This window comes from Caretta caretta, chromosome 1, assembly GCF_965140235.1.
Source record: "Caretta caretta isolate rCarCar2 chromosome 1, rCarCar1.hap1, whole genome shotgun sequence".
Classification (NCBI taxonomy): domain Eukaryota; kingdom Metazoa; phylum Chordata; order Testudines; family Cheloniidae; genus Caretta; species Caretta caretta.
In genome coordinates, this window is record NC_134206.1 from 70,082,462 (window position 1) to 70,103,139 (window position 20,678).

Consider the following 20,678-nt stretch of genomic DNA (forward strand, 5'->3'; position numbering starts at 1 on the left):
ATGAGTCAACAGTGTGCCCTTGTTGCCAAGAAGGCAAATAGTATTTTGGGATGTATAAGTAGGGTCATTGCCAGCAGATCGAGGGACGTGATCATTCCCCTGTATTCGACATTGGTGAGGCCTCATCTGGAGTACTGTGTCCAGTTTTGGACCCCACCTACAAGAAGGATGTGGAAAAATTGGAAAACGTCCAGCAGAGGGCAACAAAAATTATTAGAGGACTGGAACACATGACTTATGAGGAGAGGCTGAGGGAACTGGGATTGTTTAGTCTGAGGAAGAGAAGAATGAGGGGGGATTTGATAGCTGCTTTCAACTATCTGAAAGGGGGTTCCAGAGAGGATGGATCTAGACTGTTCTCAGTGGTAGCAGATGACAGAACAAGGAGCAGTGGTCTCAAGTGCAGTGGGGGAGGTTTAGGTTGGATATTAGGAAAAACTTTTTCACTAGGAGGGTGGTGAAATACTAGAATGTGTTACCTAGGGAGGTGGTGGAATCTCCTTCCTTAGAAGATTTTAAGGTCAGGCTTGACAAAGCCCTGGCTGGGATGATTTAGTTGGGGATTGGTCCTGCTTTGAGCAGGGGGTTGGACTAGATGACCTCCTGAGGTCCCTTCCAACCCTGATATTCTATGATTCTATGGTTTTTCTGTGATTTTCTTCACTTCCACCCTAAACATTGTGATAGGGAGACATTAGGGTCTGACTAAGTGAACAGATTTGTAGCAACTTACTTGGTGTTGCTGTATTTGGATTGGATAAGGGCAAAAATCAACATGTGACAAATAAAACAGACACTTTATGAACTGACTCACGCAATGAACAAATGTAACAACACAACGCTATTACATTCAGCTTTCACTTTTAGAGATTATAGGACTGTGCTGATGAATTTCAAACCCACAGGATAACAGCTCGTTGGCAAAGCGATCAGATCCAGTCCAGAAATATATATAAGTTGGTCTTCTATCTTACACAAAAAAATGAATAAAAATAACATAAGAAACTCATGGCCCTGTAATTTTCAGGTAATATTAATATTTTTAGAAAGACAAATATACAGCTTTGGAACTAACTTCTGAGTTAATCAGAATCCATTCTCCTCAACATAGCATGCTCACTTTCCAGAATATTATCTACATCATACATCACCCAATGTTGTCAGAAATGAATGTGAGCTGCTAAAAATAATTGGATTCTTCTTCGCTAAGCTTTCTTCTTTTCAACATTTTTAGCCAAAAGACAAAACAAGACACAAATCCAGTGTAACAGTTATTACCTCTGACTCTGATAGTGACAATTAATGTCAAGCACTTCAGTACTCAATACAATCAGTGCAGTACTTGGCATTAGTGAGAGCTCTGCAGCCATTATTTGCCTCATATACTCCAAGACAACGTTGTTAGTGCTTATGTAGCAACACTCTGTTGCTATCTGATTAACTAAATGTACCTTTAAAAAGAAAATAAACATGGCTTACTGTTATCTTCTATGAAGGCGTTGCGATAATACATTTTGTACTGTTGATATTTAATTAAAGCTAATGTTGTTTGCTCAGGAAATGAATTTGAAGTGCCTCTCCATATGATGCAGAGGTGGCATAAAGGACACGAATACTTTGCGTAAGAAAAAAAATTGTTTTGGTTTTTGTCAGCAATTTATATCAGGTTCAGAAAAACAATAAGGAAAGACAAGTATACAAGCCCAGTTCTTCAGTTAGTGTAACTTAGCTGTATTGACGTCAGCATATCTGTGCTGATGTACAGTAGAGTGCCTAACCTATGGCCCATACAAAGCCCACCAGAGCATTTCATAAGACCTATGCCTGCTTCAAGACAATATACTAATGGCTGATTCATTAGCGTATTGTCATCATGTTTACATCATTTTAGTTTACACAAGTGTGTAAATAGACAATGCTGTACACAGAAACAACCTATCTAAATCATATGAAACAAGCTGAATTTAAAATATAAATTAATACAGGTGACTTTAAATCTTATTAAAATATGTAGAATCTATTTGGCTCACACAATTTGTGCTTAGGTTTATGTGGCCCTCCTGTGTAATAAGGTTGGGCACCACAAATGTACACCATCTGAGGCTCTGACCCACAGCCTGAGGGGGGGGGGGCAGAGAGAGAGAGAGAGAGAGAACTCAGTGACTGATTGAAACATTCTGCATCTGAATTGAGAACTCATGAAGCCCATGTAGTAAATAGGGACTTTAAAGGTGATTTCTTTCATTCACATAGCTTCACCCATCTAACTAATGAAACCTGAGGTGCTGCTGTTTGAACAACAAAGATGGATCAAATAACTGAGGCAACTGAAATGTAGGAGTGTTTACTGGCTCCTTAGTCATTATACTAGTTTCCCAGTGCTTGATGAATATTAACCAGATACTGGAGCCTATCAATCAGATTCTCAAAGGTATTTGGGCACCTAATGATAGTCCATATTGTGCCAGGTACACCACAACTCAGAGGTATGGGCTGAAGGCTCTATCCCTGCTGAGTCCCAATAAGCTGTCTGTCATAGGACTAAAGGAAAGGTTGAAAACACCCGAAGTACATGGCTTAAACAGTTACAATTCCAGAGAAAACAGTGGTTCTTAGCTTGCCACCCAGAAAGCCATCCAACACAGGGCTTGGGCTCCTGTGGTGCCCTCTCCATCCATTCTGGTATTAAAGGCAAATAGGAAGTTTCCTGGCCAGGATCACTCTCATTGTCGGCTATTCCCCCTGCTACTGTGATGACACTTGCTATGCTGCTCCAGCTCACTGCTCCAACTGCAGTAGCAGGGTAACCTCCCCCCCATCCCTGGCTATATATAGTGTCCTTTACAAAGACCATAGCCCATTCTTGTTGGCCCTACACCCAGTCTGAGCACACTGAGCACTTCCCATAATAATCCCCAGTGACTAGGGCACTTTGGCTGCAATAGCCTTCTTTATGGTTTTTATTCCTTTAAGACCTGAGCTAGCCACTTGGCATTATGTCACCAGAGTTCTCTTTGGGGCCCTCTCTGCCCAGCCCATGCCCACTCGCTGCTACTTCCCCAATAGTTCTTCACACATCTGAATCTAGTTACAGTATCTGACATTCACAGCCTGCTGTCTGCACAAGGTTCTCCAGTTCCGGCAGCAGCCTGCTGACCACCTGCTACCTCACAGACTTCCTTTGGCTTGCAGACAGCTTCCCTGTGCTGCAACCACTGCCTTCCCAGCTTGCAAAGTACTTTGTCCGAGCGCTTTGCCCTTCATGAACTTCACCATTAACGCCCATCCCAGACTGTCAGATGTAATTTCCCTAATTTGAGGCATCAGAAAAGTCATACATTGATTTTTATATTTATTAGTACATTGCTTAATACTCATATACCTGTTAATCTCAGTTTGTAAAGCACAGAATGAAGACTCATTTTCTCCTCATTTTCCTATTGAATTGCAAGACGCTATTTTGCTTGCTAATTTATATTCATTCTCCCCCAGAAAGACTGTAAAATGATAAGGAGGAATATTATCCAGCTAAACTGCGCTTTCACACTAGCTTCTATTGCCATCAGAACAATTTTTTCTACTGTGTCTGACTAAAATCATACCCCAGGAAGTATCCCTCCACTCCTTTTAAATAACACTAATTGTGTCCATTCTGTGTATAGTCTCTGTGGTGTGGTATCTAGCAGAAATGTCTTTTTATAGCAAAAGGGATAATCTGAAGAAATAATATGGAATATGTCTCCTTCCCTGCTCAATGTTATCCTCTTCTCCTGTGTGCATCTATTTTACCTACAGTGTCTGACCGGGATTTGGGATGAGGTACCATGTTCGTTTGATATAAATTGGTTTATGGAACATTTTATTCCAAAGAAACACTTCTATCCTGATTTTTAATATATATATATATATATAATATAATTATAATTAATATAAAATAATGCAGTCTGATCACTTCACATCTCCCTCCAACTCACCCTCTTCTCCCTTAGCCTGCCTACTTCACTTGCATAGATGAACTCATGGAGCACAATCCATAGGTTGAGGAGGATGGGGCATAGCTTTGAAGGCAGCTGAATCTCTTTTCTGCACTGGAGAGGGAGAGCCATATATGGAGAGGAACCTCCATGATCAGAGCTCTAGGGCCCTTTCACTTCCATTGGAAGGATGGTCCTCTGGTTAAGGCAAGGAGTTGGGAGACCTGGGTTCAATTACCACCTCTGCTGGAGACTTTCTGTGTGGCCTCGGGAAAGTCATTTAGCCTCTCTATGTCTCAGTTCCTAACCTGAAAAAAGATGGCATTATTATTCCATTACTTCCCAGGGGTGTTTTGAAGATAAATATATTAAATATTCTAAGGCACTCAGATACTATGATGATGATGAGCATATAAGTACCTTAGATTAATCCAAGAACCCCTCCTGAAGTTAATGAGGCCACAGCATAGAGAGTAGAACCATTTCCTTTCCCTGACAGGTTTTTTTTGCCGGGGGGTGAGGGTGTACATTCTTCATCTATTTTTAAATTGTTCCATTTGGAATTACTCCTATAGCAAAGTATAGAATATTTATTATCAGGGCCACATTATATTAGACACTATAGAGACAATAGTTGAAAATCAATCAGTAATCAGTCATAAATAACTTGTTATCCATATAGAATGAAGTTTGTACCAATTTGGGTGCATCTTTTCAAGGACAGGCTTCCCATCTCTTATAAATATTTTATGTTCTTTATGAGGTTTAAAGAATATGGCAGGCTAAACAAATGATTTAAATTTATTCTAAGCATTAAATACCTATATATTATATTTATATTACTATTTATATTATATATAAATACCTATATATATATATATATACCTATATAATACCTATAGGTATTATATAGGTATTTAATGCTTAGAATAAATTTAAATCATTTGTTTAGCCTGCCATATTCTTTAAACCTCATAAAGAACATAAAATATTTATAAGAGATGGGAAGCCTGTCCTTGAAAAGATGCACCCAAGTTGTTATCCATATAGAATGAAGTTTGTACCTAGTTATTTATGACTGATTACTGATTGATTTTCAACTATTGTCTCTATAGTGTCTAATATAATGTGGCCCTGATAATAAATATTCTATACTTTGCTATAGGAGTAATTCCAAATGGAACAATTTAAAAATAGATGAAGAATGTACACCCTCACCCCCCGGCAAAAAAAACCTGTCAGGGAAAGGAAATGGTTCTACTCTCTATGCTGTGGCCTCATTAACTTCAGGAGGGGTTCTTGGATTAATCTAAGGTACTTATATGCTCGTCATCACCATAGTATCTGAGTGCCTTAGAATATTTAATATATTTATCTTCAAAGCACCCCTGGGAAGTAATGGAATAATAATGCCATCTTTTTTCAGGTTAGGAACTGAGACATAGAGAGGCTAAATGACTTTCCCGAGGCCACACAGAAAGTCTCCAGCAGAGGTGGTAATTGAACCCAGGTCTCCCAACTCCTTGCCTTAACCAGAGGACCATCCTTCCAATGGAAGTGAAAGGGCCCTAGAGCTCTGATCATGGAGGTTCCTCTCCATATATGGCTCTCCCTCTCCAGTGCAGAAAAGAGATTCAGCTGCCTTCAAAGCTATGCCCCATCCTCCTCAACCTATGGATTGTGCTCCATGAGTTCATCTATGCAAGTGAAGTAGGCAGGCTAAGGGAGAAGAGGGTGAGTTGGAGGGAGATGTGAAGTGATCAGACTGCATTATTTTTCTGTGCCTCTCCCTTACATGGTAGGGATCCCAATTTAAAGAGGGTGATGTGAGGCAGCCATAACCAAGGAAATAAACTCCGTTGGATTTATGATGTGAACCACGTAACCTAATTGGGACCATTTAGTGTCTCATCTTGCAGCGATTGAAAATAAATAGCAAAATCCCACTGGCTTCAGTGGAGACAGGATCAATCCCTATTTCCTGCCTTACACGTAGACTCTACCACCTTTCTTTTCTCAATAAAAATAAATTTTAAAAAGGTTAGGGAGTTGGGAGGTGCTAGATTTTCCCCTCCCATGGATATATGTGCAGGAGAGAGATCTGGGGGAGGAAAATGAATGAATGACCTCAATATGAGAGAATCGATATCCCATTACCAATCCCCTGAACTAACAAGTCCCCTAGAAATAACCTATTACTTATGATGACTCTTTATCTTTGTAGCATATTTCTTGGCTCAGATAGAGCAATATGAGTCTATTGCTTATCTTTGTAAAACCTTAATACAATTTTCATACTAATTTTTGTCACTTTTATTGCCTTAAAGATTTATTGTCACTGCTTGCAGCAGGAGATATTTGTTGATCCCTAAAGGCAGAAATGAATAATCAAGGTGTTTCCATGGATTTCACTTTGTACTTTGAAAAGTGGATTTGATGTCTAGGGAAAGTGTCTTTCTGACTTACAAACTTGCTGTAAATTCCACTCTTGTCTATAAAAAGAAAAGGAGTACTTGTGGCACCTTAGAGACTAACCAATTTATTTGAGCATGAGCTTTCGTGAGCTACAGCTCACTTCATCAGATGTATACCGTGGAAACTGCAGCAGACTTTATATACACACAGAGAATATGAAACAATACCTCCTCCCACCCCACTGTCCTACTGATAATAGCTTATCTAAAGTGATCAACAGGTGGGCCATTTCCAGCACAAATCCAGGTTTTCTCACCCTCCACCCCCTGGATTTGTGCTGGAAATGGCCCACCTGTTGATCACTTTAGATAAGCTATTACCAGCAGGACAGTGGGGTGGGAGGAGGTATTGTTTCATATTCTCTGTGTGTATATAAAGTCTGCTGCAGTTTCCACGGTATGCATCCGATGAAGTGAGCTGTAGCTCACGAAAGCTCATGCTCAAATAAATTGGTTAGTCTCTAAGGTGCCACAAGTACTCCTTTTCTTTTTGCGAATACAGACTAACACGGCTGTTCCTCTGAAACCTGTCACTCTTGTCTATATTATCTTTAATCTTCCTGTGTTTGCTAACACAAACATTGTCCATCGCAACTGATGTTTTCAGCTTATTTTTGTGGTGGTATATTAATTGCAAGTGGAAGAGATTCGCTATCATTGTCTGTGGCTTCATAAGTGCAAAAGAATATTCTGTCTTACCTTAACCTTCATGATCTCATGGTCTTTCCTCCTAAGAAAGTAGAATCAAAGCAGAGAGGATTTTGTAAGGACATTTAAAAATATTACTTCTATAGAGAGAATAGAGGACTTATGTGTTAAAGTAAATAATTTGTTGAAACAAACACAAAAAAGAGTACACAGCGCATTAGCAGACATGCATCATACCAAGGAGACATGAACCATAGCACAGGGAAACACCATTAAAGACATTTATAACCACTCTAACAACATAACAGCGAATAGAAGATTAAGCAAAAATGCAGTGTCGTGAATTCAAAAGACAAACAAATAAACTAACACAAAGAAAAAAGAATAAGAGACAAGGAAGGAATGATTACCTCCTAATCCAGATATCACTCAATTGCAATGGAATGGAAGGATAATTATAACAAAAAATCAAAGCTAGAAAATAATGTACAAGGGAGTTATGAATGATATTATAATCATAATAATCTTATGCATTAGTTTGTACAGTGCTCAGCATAAGAGGTTTGATTGGGTTAGGTCCACATGGCTCTTCAGTCATACAAACGATAAAAGAAAAGGAGTACTTGTGGCACCTTAGAGACTAACCAATTTATTTGAGCATGAGCTTTCGTGAGCTACAGCTCACTTCATCGGATGCATACCGTGGAAACTGCAGCAGACTTTATATACACACAGAGAATATGAAACAATACCTCCTCCCACCCCACTGTCCTGCTGGTAATAGCTTATCTAAAGTGATCATCAAGTTGGGCCATTTCCAGCACAAATCCAGGTTTTCTCACCCTCCACCCCCCCACACAAATTCACTCTCCTGCTGGTGATAGCCCATCCAAAGTGACAACTCTCTACACAATGTGCATGATAATCAAGTTGGGCCATTTCCTGCACAAATCCAGGTTCTCTCACCCCCTCACCCCCCTCCCAAAAACCACACACACAAACTCACTATCATTATGCAAGGTAGCCTATTTCCCCTTGTTTTTTCCTACCCCCCACCCCCCCAGATGTTCTGGTTTAACTTGGATTTAAACTTGGAGAGTGGTCAGTTTGGATGAGCTATTACCAGCAGGATAGTGAGTTTGTGTGTGTGGTTTTTGGGAGGGGGGTGAGGGGGTGAGAGAACCTGGATTTGTGCAGGAAATGGCCCACTTTGATTATCATGCACATTGTGTAGAGAGTTGTCACTTTGGATGGGCTATCACCAGCAGGAGAGTGAATTTGTGTGTGGGGGGGTGGAGGGTGAGAAAACCTGGATTTGTGCTGGAAATGGCCCAACTTGATGATCACTTTAGATAAGCTATTACCAGCAGGACAGTGGGGTGGGAGGAGGTATTGTTTCATATTCTCTGTGTGTATATAAAGTCTGCTGCAGTTTCCACGGTATGCATCCGATGAAGTGAGCTGTAGCTCACGAAAGCTCATGCTCAAATAAATTGGTTAGTCTCTAAGGTGCCACAAGTACTCCTTTTCTTTTTGCGAATACAGACTAACACGGCTGTTACTCTGAAACAAACGATAAAGGATACCACAAATATATGGAAAGCACAAAGATAAATAATAGTCTTTTAGCTTATATTTTAAGCATTTCTAGTTAGTATGCTTCAAAATTTATCAGGCCAAATCCTGCAGTCCTTACTCAAGTAAAACTCCCATTGAATTCAGGATGGAAGGTGACCATTTCTTGTCTTCTAGGCACACGCCAAGTATACAGGCTTTGTCATTTGCGTGGCAGTTAGTCAGGTGTAATCCTCCCCCAGCCCATAGTCAGCACATGAAGCAGTTGCATAGACACCACAGCCATTCCATAACCACCACTGTCACCTTTAGGCTACAGAGGCGGCTGCACCCTGCCTTTATATAGTGGTTTTGGTCAATGGTTCTGCATAACTCATGAACTCACTGAAACCATCCCGACCCACTATGACATTCCAGGGTGCAATCCAGACCAGCGAAGGGCTGTGTCACCACCTGCCCTGCCACCTTGGATGCTTTACAATGCTTTGCTGTTGTAGCTTCCAACTTGGGTTGCTCACAATTAGCCGGCCAATCATACCTTCAGCGACTGTGCATAGCTACAGCCCTAGTCCAGCAACAGTGACCCTAGCAGCACACCAGCCACACTCTGGCTTCCAGCAGCCTAGTTTACTGCTTGTCGGGTGACCCAACATACTTCTAGTCCCAAATTTTCTCCCAGAAAATGTGTGTCCTGCACTGTCCAGCCCTCTCCAGTACAGATATTGGAGGCCCGTTGCCCCTGTAAAGGTTCAATGTACAATAGTTGTGTAAAAAATGTTCTGTGCCCCTGCCGCAGCCCCTGGAGGAGTTCTGCACCCCTGCCAATTACTTGAGGGGGGTGTCATGTGCTGCGGCTTCCCCCCTCTTCCCCTTTTGTGCATGCCCCTGCTCCTGGCTCTGCCAGGGCTTGCAGGTTCTCTGCTCCCCTTCAACCCATCAAGGGACCTGGTGGGGAGTCAAGAGACTGGAAGTGCCAGCTCCCAAAGCTCATGACTCCTTAGCAGCCCAGTCTCCCAGGGCTTTCAGCTCCATGTCTCTGGGGTGGACTGCCCCTGAGTCAGGACTCCATTTCCTTTGTGGAAATATCAAAACCCTCTACAAAATGAAATTATATCTATCTGCACAGCCCTAAGGACCAAATTTCCCACTCACAGCAGTGACAGTTGCACTCATATAGCTAGTTCTAACATTCTAGTATATAATTTAGTTCAAATGATCATTTCTCATAATCAAATCATTTATCAAAATGATAGCAATGTAATTTATAATTCACTCTCCTTTTCATTTTGCACAGTTTGCCTCAGGAGAATATTGCCTTCTACGTATTTTCTCATTTTGAATTGCTCCCAGAGCACAGTAGGGTAAAACCTGGGTTAATTATTTTAAATGGGATAAAACACTATACATTTATTTTCAAACTGTGACTCAAAAAGGCACTTCATCTAAAGAATTGTCACAAAGCAAAATTTAAAGGTGAGGTTTAGGACCCCAAATACTGGATGGGAACAATGAATTAATGAGTTCTAGTCTTGGCTCCGCTATGGATTCCCTCTGGCTTTGGGAAATTCACTTAACCTGTCTGCCTCAATTTTACTATCTAGAAGCTAAAAACAACAGGAGTTACTGTACTGTCCACATAGGGAGGTGATAAGAATTAATTGGTTAGTACTTTTATTTGTGAAATTATTTACATCAATCTTTATTGTTATTAATATTAATTTATGGTCAGGTCAGGTCAGGCAGGTAAGACATGCCACTGATATCACATAACCCAGTGGAGGTTGGGTGCTTGGTGACTAAATCGGAAACCCCACCACACACTGAGTGGTAGGGGGGTATGCCAGATCCCCAATGGATTGAAAAACAATGTCCGCAAAGGAGAAACTCCATCTGGCACTGCTGCCTTCCATCTAGTTCTCAGCTGAACAAAGATAAGGGGAGCAAATCCTAACCCAAATCTGCTGTGAAGGAAACATCAGGTGGTTGTCTCTGCAGCTCAGCTCTGCCCCTCTGCTGTGCTGGTTTCCAACCATCTTGGTCACCAAGCCTTTGGGTCCAGTTGATAATGCTGAAAGGGGGGCTTTGGTCCTAAGGCAAGCCTCTGCCACTGTTTTTTTTCCTGCCTAGGTGTATGTGTTTACGATTCAGGAACCACGGTCACCCTCTTCAAACTTGCTTGTTGGAATGTGAGGACAATGTGCACTGGTATAGCTAACAATCTGGAGGATGTCAAGGACCCTAGAAAGTCTGTCATTATTGACTGAAAGTTGTTAACATCAACATAGCCACTGTCTCTGGCACTAGACACAGGGTCTGTACGTTTGCTGCGCTACACCTTTTTCTGGCATAGAAAAAGCAAACAAACCCACCATGAAGAGAGGGTGGGTTTTGCAGTCAAAAACTCATTAGCACCCAGGATTGAATGTCCGGTTACAAAATCTGAATTGTATCATATCACTAAGAATATGCACCACGGTTGGCTTTGCCAAGATCATCAGTACATCTGCCCCAAAACTTTCCTCCATTTCGGAAGAGAAGGACTTATTCTATCAGCTACTTGACAGCATCATTAGTAAGCAACCACTGAGCAAGCTACTCTATCTACTTCGGCACTAGAGTTTTCACAGTTCAAGAGATGGGCCGCTATGCACTAGCCACCATGGAGTGGGAAAAATGAAAGGTAGTGGGCAAAGACTACAAAAACTCTGGACCAACTGAAGATTGTGTATTATCAACACCTTCCAAGGTGGTCATCACTGGAAGATCTGCAGAGACAACCCAGATCTGGACACTGGCACCAACTGCATTTAACTGTCACCCTGTGATGACGTGTCCACCCTTCACAAGGCCTGAAGGGATTAAGGTGGCCAGATGGGCCAATTAGCCACCTAGCCTGCACCTGGAGGAGGACTCTGGGGGCAAGGACTAATTAGAGACAAGGCTCAGCTGGACAGGAACAGGAGGGGACTGTATAAAGCCCAGCAGCTGGGGGCTGCAGAGAGTGAGGCTGCAGTCCCCCTCAGGGTGAGAGAAGGCAAGGTTGGAAATAGCCCAGGGTTATAGATTTGAGGTTCAGGACTGTGCAGACCTTGACTCCTTGTTGTCGGGTCCCTAGGCTGGAACCCAGTGTGGAAGCGGGCCTCCACACACCAACCATTGGGGAAGTGGCACTGTTAAGGGGCAGTGAATGGGAAGATGGCATGGGACAGTAGGTCCTGAGATACTTTGATATCCCGAAAGGGTAGGACTATCATGATATGGCTGGAGGGCCAAGCCAAAAAGTGAGAGCTACTGAGTTCCAAGGGAGCGAGACACAAAGAGAGTGATGGAGTGCAACCGCAGGAAGGGGCGTTGACCTGACAGAGCTAATCCCTAGATGTGGCCAGAAGGAGGAGCTCCAGGGGTGAGTAAGGCACCCCGTGACACACACATAGAAAATACCTATGGGTTCTCCTTGCCAGCCATTTACACAGTGCAGACTGTGACACAGACCATGCACTTATATGCTGCAAAATAAGCCTTTCCCTATGGAAATTCCATCTTACGAAACAGAGCTGTTGCTCACATATTAACATCAACAACACAAGAGACCAACAAAGCGGTCTCCAATTCACTGTGACTCTCAGGGAAGCTATGTCTTCGACTGCATCTCCCCTGAATGCTGACACAACATGTAATACTCTCAGAATGAATATAAGTGCAGCTGCAACCTTCGCTTTTGGTAAAAATGACTACAAGAGAGACTGGGTTTGCAGCATATTCAGAAGAAACGCTTACAGTTATTGAAGCAAAATACACAGCCTATCTCCACCACATTATGACCCCTCATTATGAACCCCTAAGACATGTGTTACCTTCATATTGGCCAAGAGTGTGTTGCAATGAACAGCAAGGCAAGGTGCCCAATTATACTGGCTGGATCTGTACGAGAAGACACAAATGTCCTTTTGGAATGGAAATCTAAGAGATGTAAGATGGAATCAAGAGTCCAATAAGTCCTTCAGCCAAGAAGACTGCCCTCAAATCTCTTAATGCATCATCAACAGACGCAAACAGATGTAACTGTAACTGAGGTGGTTAGGGACTATTTAGAAAAGCTGGACGTGCACAAGTCCATGGGGCCGGACGAGTTGCATCCGAGAGTGCTGAAGGAATTGGCGGCTGTGATTGCAGAGCCATTGGCCATTATCTTTGAAAACTCGTGGCGAACGGGGGAAGTCCTGGATGACTGGAAAAAGGCTAATGTAGTGCCAATCTTTAAAAAAGGGAAGAAGGAGGATCCTGGGAACTACAGGCCAGTCAGCCTCACCTCAGTCCCTGGAAAAATCATGGAGCAGGTCCTCAAAGAATCAATCCTGAAGCACTTGCATGAGAGGAAAGTGATCAGGAACAGCCAGCATGGATTCACCAAGGGAAGGTCATGCCTGACTAATCTAATCACCTTTTATGATGAGATTACTGGTTCTGTGGATGAAGAGAAAGCAGTGGATGTATTGTTTCTTGACTTTAGCAAAGCTTTTGACACGGTCTCCTACAGTATTCTTGTCAGCAAGTTAAGGAAGTATGGGCTGGATGAATGCACTATAAGATGGGTAGAAAGCTGGCTAGATTGTCGGGCTCAACGGGTAGTGATCAATGGCTCCATGTCTAGTTGGCAGCCGGTGTCAAGTGGAGTGTCCCAGGGGTCGGTCCTGGGGCCGGTTTTGTTCAATATCTTCATAAATGACCTGGAGGATGGTGTGGATTGCACTCTCAGCAAATTTGCGGATGATACTAAACTGGGAGGAGTGGTAGATACGCTGGAGGGCAGGGATAGGATACAGAGGGACCTAGACAAATTAGAGGATTGGGCCAAAAGAAATCTGATGAGGTTCAATAAGGATAAGTGCAGGGTCCTGCACTTAGGACGGAAGAATCCAATGCACCGCTACAGACTAGGGGCCGAATGGCTCGGCAGCAGTTCTGTGGAAAAGGACCTAGGGGTGACAGTGGATGAGAAGCTGGATGTGAGTCAGCAGTGTGCCCTTGTTGCCAAGAAGGCCAATGGCATTTTGGGATGTATAAGTAGGGGCATAGCGAGCAGATCGAGGGACGTGATCGTTCCCCTCTATTCGACATTGGTGAGGCCTCATCTGGAATACTGTGTCCAGTTTTGGGCCCCACACTACAAGAAGGATGTGGATAAATTGGAGAGAGTCCAGCGAAGGGCAACAAAAATGATTAGGGGTCTAGAACACATGACTTGAGGAGAGGCTGAGGGAGTTGGGATTGTTTAGTCTGCAGAAGAGAAGAATGAGGGGGGATTTGATAGCTGCTTTCAACTACCTGAAAGGGGGTTCCAAAGAGGATGGCTCTAGACTGTTCTCAATGGTAGCAGATGACAGAACGAGGAGTAATGGTCTCAAGTTGCAGTGGGGGAGGTTTAGATTGGATATTAGGAAAAACTTTTTCACTAGGAGGGTGGTGAAACACTGGAATGCGTTACCTAGGGAGGTGGTAGAATCTCCTTCCTTAGAGGTTTTTAAGTTCAGGCTTGACAAAGCCCTGGCTGGGATGATTTAACTGGGAATTGGTCCTGCTTCGAGCAGGGGGTTGGACTAGATGACCTTCTGGGGTCCCTTCCAACCCTGATATTCTGATTCTATGAACTCTGGATGTAACACTAGCTCTATTCTGGTGAAACCACTGTTTCTGAAGCAGCACTACATGGGATTCCCAGGTTCCAGACTATCAAAGAGCTTGATATATAATCATCTATAAAATAAGCTTGAAAAGGTAAAGGCAATCACCTCCCGAGCACTAGGAAATGCTATATAAAAAATTGGAATTCCAGCCGAAGGACTAAAACAAGGAGGACAGGTTGTGCTTAAGCATCTGCACAATGTCTTGCTGGTCTCCTGGAGGGAAGGAGAGATAACAGAAGACATGAAGGATGCTACGGTAATAATGTTTTGTAAAAACAAAATTGAGCAGAGTCATTACAAATCCAGAAGTCTCTGTATTAGTGCTGTAGGCAAGACATTCACATAGGTCATCTCAAAAGACCGCAAGACAGAATGTGCATATCCAGAATAGAGTCAGCATAACTTCCATGCTTTTGAATCAACTATCAATATGGTCTTTGCACTAAGGCAGCTTCAAGAAAAGTGTCAAGAGCAAGGAAAAGCTCTTTACATAGCTTTCAAAGATTTTACAGAGGCTTTTTACTTGGTCTGCAGAACTGACCCTTTCCCAATTGCTAGAGAGAATTGGCTGCCCTCTCATCCTCCTCACTATGATCTGATCCTTCTATGATGGCATGAAGACTACAGTTTAGTATGTTTATGATCAATCTGACAGGTTAGAGAACCACAGTGCTGTCAAACACTGGATGAGTTTTGGCACCCTTTGTTATATTCTTCTCCCTGCTGCCTCATCATGTTTTCTCAGCTGGCACCGAGGGTGTACATCTTCATACAAGATCAGATGGAAAACATTTCTGCAATTCACATTTAAGAGCAAAAAGCAAAGTCAAACAGCTGCTGCTAAGAGAACTTCTTTTCACTGATGACTCAGTGCTCACCACACACAATGAAAAGGCGTTCCAGCAACTTTGCGATAGCTTTGTGTTAGCTTGTGAAGAATTTGGACTAACCATCAGCCTAAAGAAGACAAAGATTATGACTCAGGGTGTGTTGACTGTACCAGAAGTTTTATTAGTGAGCATCATGCTAGAAGCTGTGCACAAGTTCTGCTATCTAGGATCAAATATATCGGATAATTTATCTTTGGATGACAATCTTAATTCTCACATCAGAAAGGCAACCACCACATTGGCACAGAGAGTACAGTTATAAAGTTTGTGGATGATAACAAGCTGAGATCAGTTGCAAATTCCAAGTGCTTTGGAGGATAGGATTAAAATTCAAAATGATCTAGACGAATTGGAGAAATGGTCTGAAATAAATAGGATGAAATTCAAAAAGGACAAATGCAAAGTACTCCACTTAGGAAGGAATAATCAGTTGCACACACAGAAAATGGGAAATGATTGCCTAGGATGGAGTACTGCAGAAAGGGATCTGGGGGTCAAAGTGGATCACAAGCTAAATATGAGTCAACAGTGTAACACTCTTGCAAAAAAATGCAAACATCATTCTGGAATGTATTAGCAGGAGTGTTATAAGCGAGACACGAGAAGTAATTCTCCCACTCTACTATGTGCTGATTAGGCCTCAACTGGAGTACTGTGTCCAACTCTGGGTGTCACATTTCAGGAAAGATGTGGACAAACTGTAGAAAGCACAGAGAAGAAAAATAAAAATGATTAAAGGTCTTGAAAACATGACCTATGAGGGAAGACTGAAAAAATTGGGTTTGTTTAGTCTGAGGAAGAGAAGATTGAGAGGGGACATGATAACAGTTTTCAAGTTCACAAAAGGTTGTTACAAAGAGGAGGGAGAAAAATCGTTTTCCTTAACCACTGAGGATAGGACAAGAAGCAATGGACTTAAATTGCAGCAAAGGCGGATTCAGTTGGTTTTTAGGTAAAACTTCCTAACTGTCAGGGTAGTTAAGCATGAGAATAAATTGCCTTGGGAGGTTGTGGAAACTCTGTAATCGAGATTTTTAAGAGCACATTAGACAAACACCTGTCGGGGCGGTCTAAATAATACTTAGTTCTGCCATGAGTGCAGGGGTCTGGATTAGATGACCTCTCAAAATCCCTTCCAGTCCTATGATTCTGCCAACTGACCAAGTGTGTGTGTGATACCAGAAAACTGACATTGAACACCAAGATATTGGTTTAACCAGACATGAGTTTTGAGCATTCTGCTGTATGGTGGTGAGACTTGGACTACCAACAGCAGGCATGAGAAGAGGCTAATTACCTTCCACACCTGTTGTCTTTGCCATATTCTAAACAAGTGAGAAACCCCAGTTCCTGAAATTGAAGTATTCAAGAAAGCAAAATTTCTAAATATAATCACTATTCTCAAAAACAGACATCTCTATGGGTTTGGTCATCTGCACTGGATGGACAAAGGACACATCCAATGGATCTCCTGTATGGAGAACTTGTGGATAACTCCAATGCCAGTGAGCCAACCTAGGCTCAGATTCAAGGATGTTTGCAAAAGAGACTTCAAAACTTTCAAATTGACACTGCAAGACGGGAAGATGCAGCTAGCAACTGGATAGAATAGAGGGCTATATTGCACCAGAGAGCCAGAGGCTGAAGAAAGGGTCTTGAGAAAGATGAAAGTGAAGAGAGGAAAAAGGAAAACACAGAAGGCCTCAAGTGCTAGTAGTATTCTGGCTTCATCTTTTGGCCCTGCCTTTATGCCTGCATTATTTGTGGCAATAACTGTCACTGGATAATTGGACTTTTTATAACTCATGATGCTTCAGTTCAGTAACTGAACAGCTTGACGTTTACACCATCATCTTCTGAGATGCCCTTTGTAATATTAATTTAACTCCATACACCCCAAAAGTACTTGCTATTGCTATGATGTACATATTCACTCGATATGATAAAATAATAAAAAGGGAAGTGAATGAAAAATGAAGTTATCCAATCGGTCACTGGAAATTATATAAAATTATATTTTTGCTACCACCAAAATGTAAATTATATGTAACAACAAGGTTAATTGCTAAAATAGCCATAATCCACTCCCACTTTTTGCAGACATATTTTCAAACATCACAAACTCCAAAGAAGGCAGAAGGAAAATCACTGGATACACACTGTTAACTTATTTGAGAATTCTTATGCTTAATTAAGTTGCAAGAGTCAAAAGCAGAGTGCCACAAGAACCATAAATGACTACTTGTGATAAACTTCAGGTCATTAATATTTGCATCATGCAGTTGTTTTCTAATTATTTAATCATTATTCTCTCATCTGATATTTGTTCTGATTTCAACACAGAGAGACCCTTTCACAGGTTTTTTTTTGTTTTTTCTATATTACTCTTAAGCTTCAGACTGTTGTACTTGACACTGATTGAATGGTCCAGTCATGTTTAGAAGCACTATAAAATTCTGTTTCAGTTTCATCCTTAGTTTACTTGTCTGATGGTGTGAGTTATCTCTGAAAGTAAAAGCGCTTTGCAGCTTGCGATGAATCACAAAGAGAGAGGGATGAACTAAGGTCTGCTGCAAAGGAGGATCAGCTCCGAATTGGTTTTGTGGAATTCAGATTATGTATATTTATTTTGGCACTGGTATTGCAGCCATTAAACTGCCCAAATTGCAGGAACCAGGATCCTGAATAGTGAATCAATGAATAGAACACAGGGAATGGGTTGTTTTTAAAAAAAATATTTCCTAATAATCCTTGAGATAATGTGTGTGATTTACTTGGCTTTAGTATTATCTTGGCTACCCTCTCCTTACACCTAGACTCCAATGGTAAACACTATACACAATTAAATGTATCTCCACATGCAACTGATTTAGGCAGGGCATCTGTCACCTCTCACACCCAGGGCTGGGTTCTTCTCCTCTGATTTTTCACCACAAACATCAACCTCCCTCCTTCAGGAAGGGACATTTCTTACCTGTCCTGGCCTGAGGTAAAGTTGTGGCTCATCTGCAACTGATGTCAATGGTAGAAAAAAACATTAACTGGTCTGGAAATCAGACAGTGACAATATTGTCTCTCAGACAATATTCCCTCATGTGACCCTTTCCTCATAACTAATCTTTAAAACCTGGGGATCCTTAAATCCTTAAATCCTTAGAAAACAGAAATTCTTATTCTGGAGCAGGTAAAACTAAACCAACCCATTTCCTTGTAAAACTCGAATTGCCCTGTGTTTAGTCTTCTACAAAGGCCCTTCTCCATCCTTCCCTTCCTCAGTCACCACCTGAAGGGGGACTCATACAAATTCCTACTCTTGCAAGCACTGCACAAACACAACATGTCTTATTTCTGCCTACGTAGTAATTATCCTGTCTCTTGGCCTGTCTCAGAGTTCAGGCCACCAGGCAATGGGACAGTTGTGTAATCTGCCTTCCAAATTGGTCTTGCCACCCTCTCATCAGAAAAAAAGCCCTTTTCTCACGCAGTCTTTCAGTTTGGATCCCAAACTCTGGAACTCAATTCAATCAGACTAACTTTTCTAATATGCACTTTCTGAGTGGGGTACTAGTTGTTGCCCATCTCTACTGAGACTTGACATTCAGGCAATATCTCAGTCTGATCAAAGCTACATGCAAGGGAGATAATGAGGCTCAGAACAACAAATCCACGTAAAAAAGGATTGGGTGGAAATAAGCAAACCTTGATGTGTGCTGGGTATACTGCTTTCATTGGCTTCCAATCTCACCTGTTTTAAACTGGGCCAGGAATGAAGGCCTCAAAGGAGGTGTTCCTAGCTCTGGTAGGGAGAAGCCTGCTTTTATTTTCCCATGACCAGGATGAAGCTGGAAGTTCCAGGTCATAGGACTGTGGTGAAACTGTCAGAAGAGCAGCCCTCAGGGGAAGCCTCCTTTTGCTTGCCTCACCGGGTGACAGTTTTCCCCATGAAACAGTCCTCGTAGTACCCGAGATTGTCTGTATCTATTGCCCCATATCCCCTGGGAGGAAATACCATTAGGTGTGACTTTACTCAATATGAGGAGGACACAGAAGAAACAGTTCTGGGCGTGCTGGGAAGAGCCTGCCTCCTCCTCTTGCCTTCAAACACATTTCACTTGTCTTTACAATCTAGGCTGCAACACCATTCCCCAAAGCCTCACTTTTAGGCTAAGTCTACATTACAAGACAGGGGTGTGATTCCCCTGCTCGTGTACACATACTTGAGATAGCTGTCATCGCGCTAGCGTGAGCACGAATAGCAGCGTAGCTGTACTAGCATTAGTAGCAGCAGCAGAGGCTCAGCTGAGCTGTGTGGCTTACAAAGCTGCCTGAAAACAGTACGTACTCAGCACGGCTTAGCCATTCCTTAGCGACTGGTACTTATGCTGCCACAGCTACACTGCTCTGTATACTCACGCTAGCTTGATGAGAGTTAGCACAAGTATGTGTTCACGAGCAGGAAAATCACACCCCTAGTTTGTAGTGCAGATACAGTGATTGTGCAGTGATGCTTTATCTTAATATACTTCTGTTTTGTTCTAGCTGAAACAAAATTAGGTTCCAAACACTATACAACATGCCCTAAAACCTGCGAACAACGTATGTAATTTTAAGAATGTGCACAATGCCATTAGAGTTAAAACATGTGATAGCACATATGAAACAGCTATTTTAACAGAGACTGACTAAAAGTTTCTTTATATTAAACATATCTGGTTATTTTCACTGTTCTCTTTTACTCGTGACTGGCCAACCTTAGAAAGCTTATAGGTTTCCTCTGGAAAATCCCCCTCTCCCAATTACTGCTTCTTTGAACTTTTAGAGATCGTCACCATCCTTCCTCATCCATACACCATCTTTTCCTCTCCCTCTTTCCAAACCAAATTGTTTCTCCTTTCTGTGCCCCATCTTTCCTTCTCCCAATAAGATTTCTGATCCTACTCCTCTCTTTTCTTACCTTTGATTATAAATCAGCTATTTGGCTTATCTACCCTGGACCTAGGTGTTCACATGCTATCATTACAGTACTCAGATTTCAGAGGGATGAGTGTAGTAAAGGTTCCAAGTCACTAACATTCTCTTCTTACTCTGTTGCTTCTCTTTCTCCCCCATTCTTTCCAGCATTCACCCTCTCCACTCCTTGATCCAAGGTCTATTCTGCTGCTGTCTCTATTAATATTCTATGAAATCTCTGCTGGTAACTCAACAAGTCTGGCATGATCTGCTAGGCCATCTGGAGTTTTCACATCTTGCATACTCCAGGTTTTGCCTTGGTTAAAGGAGATAAATAATGTATTGCATGATTCTGACCCTCTGGAAGGCCTAAAATACACAAGTTCTCAAGATGGCAATGAGCCCAGAAGAAGTTATCAGACCTGCTGTGACCCCCCCTCCCCCGCCCCACTATGGAGAATGTGAAATACTAGAAACAAGAGA